We start from the raw sequence: 6,347 nt of genomic DNA, 5'->3' as shown, positions 1-6,347 counted from the left end.
TATTTGCCTCTGATATGTTCTGTTTCCAAAAGAAAATGTTCCACTGTGAAGCAAGCTTAAATCTGTGATCCTCCTGGCTCTCTTTCATGAGTGCTTGGATGAGAGTTCTGAGCAACATATCTGATTCTTACAGATTTTCAGCAGTTCTTCAACTCTGCAAGTTGTGATAGAAGCTTTGTTGATTCCCTCTACCTACAAAAGTTCATCATGCAAAACTGATTCATAATATAAAAATGATGAACATTTCAATGTAGCTTGCTGTTTGGTTTACAAATGATAGCAGGTCTGTGGTTTGTCTACAAGATGATTGCACATTTTTAAAGCAAAGATTAGCAGAAATTATTAGGGATGTGTTTTAGGGACGGATATGCTAAGCTTTTTATAAGGAAGTCAGTTCCTTTGATAGTATCAGCATCTACTGTAAATCAATGCACCATTTTCTTCCTGACTAAGACGGTTGATTTTCATTTATTTTCTTCTCTTCTAAAAATATATTTTTTAGTTGTGGTGGTGGTTAGTGTGTGTTTGGTGTGTTTGTGGGTGCTTGTGTGTGTGCACACATGTACCCATGTACACAAGTAAGCATGTAGCCCTGTGCATGTCATAGTGCAAATAGAAGTGAGGGGGAAATAGTTGAGAGTCAGTCCTCTCTTTTCACTTTATGTGGATTCCTGCATTGAAGGCAGGGTGCCTAGATTACTCAACATTGGTCATATCTATTGAGGACCACCTATACCCTTTCCTTTTGTTCTTGTTGGTAACTGTACCTCTGAGCTTGATTTTCGTCTTCTGTTCTATTATCTATTGATTACTTTTCTTCTGGTCAATAGCTAGGGGTTTTGCAGCATATTTAATAAAAATAAACTTATATGACAGAATATTTAACATATTTGGATAAGATTAGTGAGTAATAACAAGTTTTACATTTTTGTCTATGTTTGTTTAAGAGGGTTACTTGAAGATGTTTCCTGTTATATTTGGTTTTTTATGTTAAAGGTCATAAGACATTAAAAATAATTATTTAAATATGGGTGATATGTGGTTTCTTATTAGATAGTTATAAACAAACAAGTTATATACCAGCATGCATAATAGAAATGTAGTTAACAACAGGAAAATAAGATTTGGTAACAACAACAACAAAGAAAGGAGGGGGGGGGTCTGTTCTTACAAGAGTCATACCTCTTTCTAGGCCTGCACTCCGGAAGGACAAAATCATGTTCAGCTTGAGTGCCATGATTGTGAAGCCCAATGGCGAGAAGCCAGACGAGTTGGAGTCTGGCATCTCTCAGGCGCTGCCCGAGCTGGAGATGAACTCAGACCTCAAGGTACAGCTGCAGGAACTCAACATCACTGCGGCCAAGGAGGTAGTTGGAAGGCTATCCTAATGTTTGTACCAGTTCCTCAGCTGAAATTGTTCCAGAAAATCCAAGTCTGGCTAGTGCGTGAATTGGAAAAAAAAGTTCAGTGGGAGGCATGTTGTCTTCATTTCTCAGAGGAGGATTCTGCCCAAACCAACCCAGAAAAGCCGTATGAAAAATATGCAAAAGCGCCCCAGAAGCCGCACCCTGACTGCAGTGCACAACACCATCCTGGAGGACTTGGTCTTCCCAAGTGAATTGTGGGTAAGAGGATCCGTGTGAACCTGGAGGCAGCCGGCTCATAGAAGTTCATTTAGACAAAGCACAGCAGAACAACGCGAAGCACAAGGTCGGAACTTTTTCTGGTGTGTACAGGAAGCTCACAGGCAAAGATGTTAATTTTGAATTCCCAGCGTTTCAGTTGTAAAGAAAATGACTAAATAAAATGCTATTCATAAAAAACAGATTTGATAAATAAAAACATAATTGTTTATTTTGGAATGAAAGAGCAAGAGCGTAAGTATTACTTTGAGAGTATATGCCTTTGACTGGGAATATAGCAAGGGAAAACACAAAGTTTTCTCTTGTCCACATTTAATGTAATTGAACTCAGCACCTAACTCTTTATTAACTATGTCCTCCCTTCCACTATTAACTTTCCTAACATGTGATCCACTTGGTCTGTATATTTACATATTTATATCAGATTAGCATCCATATTCAAAAGCAGAACACATTACTAGAGTTCCTTCTTAAGATAAGGCTGTCTCTTCAGCACTAAGTATTCTCTATAATTTGACCGAAACTTGGACTCTCGGTGATAGAGCCTTACTAGAACTTACTGTGAAGAGGATGTCTGCTTTGTTTGTCTTTAAACATCTGTCTCCTTGCTTCCAGCAGAACCTCAAAAATCTGAATTTCATGACTATGCAAATGCATGATCCTTTGGGTGTAAATCATCCAGGCAGAAATTGATTCTAAGTCATTAACTAATATAGGCTCTGCATGTAATAGACACCTGATAATTTATTTGCTGGCCTTATTTAAGGAAAAGTATACAACTTTGGATGTATACTACTTAATAATACATTTTCAATTAAATTTCCAATTCAAAGTAGTAGTTTAAATGTCCAAAAATATCTTATTCATCTTTGATATCTTTTCTACAGTCAGTTTTAGATATTTTTTTCTGTTCATTATTCTTTATTAATTCAAATGCCAGCCTTTATTTAGATTTATACACAGTATACCATATCACGTTCTTTCATAAATCTGAAACACCAAAAGAGAACCAAAGCTTTATTTCCTGTTTGGGTTGTGTATTGGTGCTATAATTGAACATTTATTTTCATCTAATAGACTATCATTCTTGTTTTCCTAATCAGGCACTCTATCTGTGGCTATGCTGAAGAGCTAAAACTTTCTCTGATTCATTCTATAAAGTGCCATCAGCCTATTGCCTTCAGAAAACTCAGTTATGACATAATGCAGTCATGATAGAATAATTAGACAGCATATGTAAGACAAACAGTAATGGATCTACTTTATTTTATGTAGCATTTTCCTTTGTGAAAAGCAAAGAACTCTTTCTTTTCAGAATAGATGGTACCTCAATATGTAGCTCAAGGAAATACACTGACATTTTTATTTATTATAAAAAAAGCAAGTTTGGGATTTCACTGAAAAAATATGTAAGTCATTCTTTAATATTTTTCTCAGATCAATTTCCTGTACCTGGCAGTATCTGCAAAGACATATTTGTGAATCCAATTATAAAAGTACATGGAAAGAAAGAGAAATAGAAGGTGAGCAGCATATTAACATTAGAAAATCAGTTACTATTAGATGTAAGTTACTCTATAAGGACAAACATCATCACATTTCTATGTTGCAGTAAATATTAAAAAAATGGTAACCTTTTATCCCCTCCTAATGCCGGCTCCCAGGGAGCCCCATGCTGCCTCTAGCCTCTAAGAACTCACGGTTCATTCCAGTGTTCCTGTTGTTTCTGTCCCATGTGGATAGAACCTTCTGGGCATTTTGTTTTCATTCATTTTCCTTCACTGCCCCGTAGAAAAATGACTTTACAATCATTAATTTATCAAACAAGTTTATATGTCAAATTCTCAATACACAAACCCTGTTGCAAAATAAGCTTACAACAGGCAAACAAAGATATAAACTGCCCATCCAGAAAATCTACATTTAACCCATAGAAATCCTTAGAAATAATCATTAATAACCCTATCAAGCTAAAGATGCGCCAAGAGAAACATACACATCTGCTTCCATCTCCTCCTCTGTCAAACTCTGCCTCCTCTCTCTCTTCCACTCCTCCTGACTCTTCCCCTGCCTACCTCTCCACTTTCTAATCATATATCACCTTAACATAACCTACATTTCTTCAGAGAGAAGAAACCAACAGAGAGAGCATCAGTTTAAAACCCACTGCCTTGCCCATAATAATTAAGATTTTGTATATGTCCTATATATTTGGTCTTCAAGACATTTTAGTGATATAACATATCACTTTTTCTTTATTCATACTTATGTTGAGGGGTATCTAAGTTGATTCCAGTATCTGACTGTTATCCAGAGAGTAGCCAAGAACATTACTGAGCAAATGTCTCTGTGATATGATGAAGAATCCTTGAGATGTTTGCCAAAAGAGTCCCTTAGGAATTTCCCCAAATCCAGACTGTTGACAAGATTATAAGTTTTTCTCCACAAACTAAAAGCAAGGCCCCATTGCTGAAGGAAACACATTGAACATGGAAATGATGAGCTGGTGCCTATGTAAAGCCTTTAACATTGTATCTTAGCATCCATGGAACAGAAAGATAATTTCCAGCTACAGAAACAGAAACTAAACCCAAACCCAGCCACAAATACTTTTGACTTGTAATGGTGTCCTGCCTACAATATATGTTAGTTGCAATGATGGCACAAAGCTTGTGGAAATAAGTAATCAAGATCTGATTTGACTTAAAGGCCAATCCACGAGATGGAACCAACTCCTGATACTGCTTGGGTGACCTAGAATCTGAGATTAAATAGCCCAGGCACTCAGGAGTAAACCAAATACTACAATTCTAAACATGATAGCAATATAATGGCCCCTGTTGTTTTCTATACCCATTGATCAGTGCCTCACTCAGCCACCATCAGAGAAGCTTTCTCTTTCAGTAGATGGGAACAAATACATAGACTCAAAGCTAGACTTTATATAGAGATAAGAGACCTTAGAACATAGCCCTAAGTGGAGTAAAATCCACTTGGAGCTCAGGGATTTCTGAATTAGAGGGGGTATAATGAAGAGGCCAGATGGTATGGAGGTTAACAAGAAAACAAGAACATCTAAACAAACATGATCAATATTCCGATGAACTCACATAGACTGGGCAAGCACATACAAGGCCTGTACAAGTCTGCTGAGGTCCTTTATCTACAAATTATAGTTTGTGGTTTAACACTTTTATGGAATTCCTGAGTATACAGAGGAGTGAATCTATTTCTTGTGCCTTCATTAGGCTCCTTTCCTTTTATTTGTTTTGTCCAGTGTTAGCTTTTTGTATCATGCTACATTTAATTTATCATTATCCTTAGGATCTTGCTTGTTCTCTAATGAAAGAATGGGAAGGCAAAGAGAAACAAGATGGAGTAGAGAAGGAGAACCAAAATCAGAATATATTACATGAGAAAATATTTCTTTTTAATAAAATGAAAAGTGAAAAAATAAGAATCAACAAATTCAAGAAAATTATCTTAATCGTTTAAATAGTGAAATTATTGTTAGCATAATTGGAAGACTTTGAAATATATTACTGGTAAATTGAGAAATGTGTTTTGAAAACCTTAAGTTTAAAGATGTATGCACAGGTACATAGTTGTACATGTGTATACACACATGCATGGCACACAGAAAGAAAAAGAGAGAGACAGAGAGATAAAACTAACTCCACTTATTCATGCCTGTCCTGAATCCAAGGTTTAGACCCATACTAGAATAATAGTTTTAAAGTTTGTGTTTTTGAGATAATAATATAATAAAATGAATTCTTAATCCAGCATGAAGAGTACTGGTCTCCCAGGAGTGCTGTACTCCTAAGTTTACAAATGAGATAAACATATTTGCTCCAATAACTGACCAAAGAGGGACTGGCCAGGAGACCACAGGTTACAGGAACTACAAAATAACTGGGGACAGGATCCTTCCAGTCACCGCCTGTACCCCAGGGTTAACGTGGCAGCAAATTCTCCATGACCAAATCCTGCCAGGATTGCTTACACACCTAAGATCACAGGCTCAGAGGCTCTAGTCAGAGACAGGAAGCAAACTAGTACTAGAGATAATTAAATAGCTAGAATCAAGCACAAGAATCTAAGCAACAGAACCAAAGGCTACTTGGCATCATCAAAACCAAGATTTCCCATTACAGCAAGTCCTGGACAAATCAACACAACAGAAAGGCAAGATTCAGATTAGGAGTCACATCTCATGATAAGGATAGAGTGCTCTAAAAAGAACATAAATAACTTCCTTAAAGAGATACAAGAGACACAGGTAAACAAGCAGAAGCCCTTAAAGAGGAAACACAAAAATTCCTTAAGGGATTACAGGATAACACAAACAAAGAGGTGAAGGAATTGAACAAAACCATCAGAATATAAAAATGGAAATAAAAATAATAAAAATCACAAGGAGAGACAATCCCGGAGACAGGAAGAGATCAGGAGTATTACAGAGCAATAGGGATAAGAATTGCATGGTATCAGTACAGAGAAAGGCAAGTGGATCAATGGAATAAAACTGAAAACTAGAAATAAACTTACACACCTATGGTCTAGATCTTTAGATCTTTGACAAGAGATAAAACCATTCCTGTGGAAAATAGATAGCATTCTCAACCAACGGTGCTGGGTCAACTAGAGGTCAGCATGTAGAAGAATGCAAACATATTAATTTTTATCTCATTGTAAAAAGCT

General features: G+C 36.5%; 1 pseudogene across 1 annotated transcript; it reads left to right on the top strand.

Annotated features, from left to right (window-relative positions):
- Window positions 1-1,217: 1,217 nt before the first annotated feature.
- LOC308430076 (small ribosomal subunit protein eS7-like) lies at window positions 1,218-1,788 on the top strand (annotated as a pseudogene). The gene has a single exon. The product of its transcript is annotated as a small ribosomal subunit protein eS7-like (transcript).
- The last annotated feature ends 4,559 nt before the right edge of the window (window positions 1,789-6,347 follow it).

The sequence above is a fragment of the Micromys minutus genome (assembly GCF_963924665.1).
Source record: "Micromys minutus genome assembly, chromosome: 15".
In the NCBI taxonomy this organism is placed as follows: domain Eukaryota; kingdom Metazoa; phylum Chordata; class Mammalia; order Rodentia; family Muridae; genus Micromys; species Micromys minutus.
The sequence above is the reverse complement of the archived record's forward strand: the minus strand, read 5'-3'. Positions and strand labels throughout refer to the sequence as shown.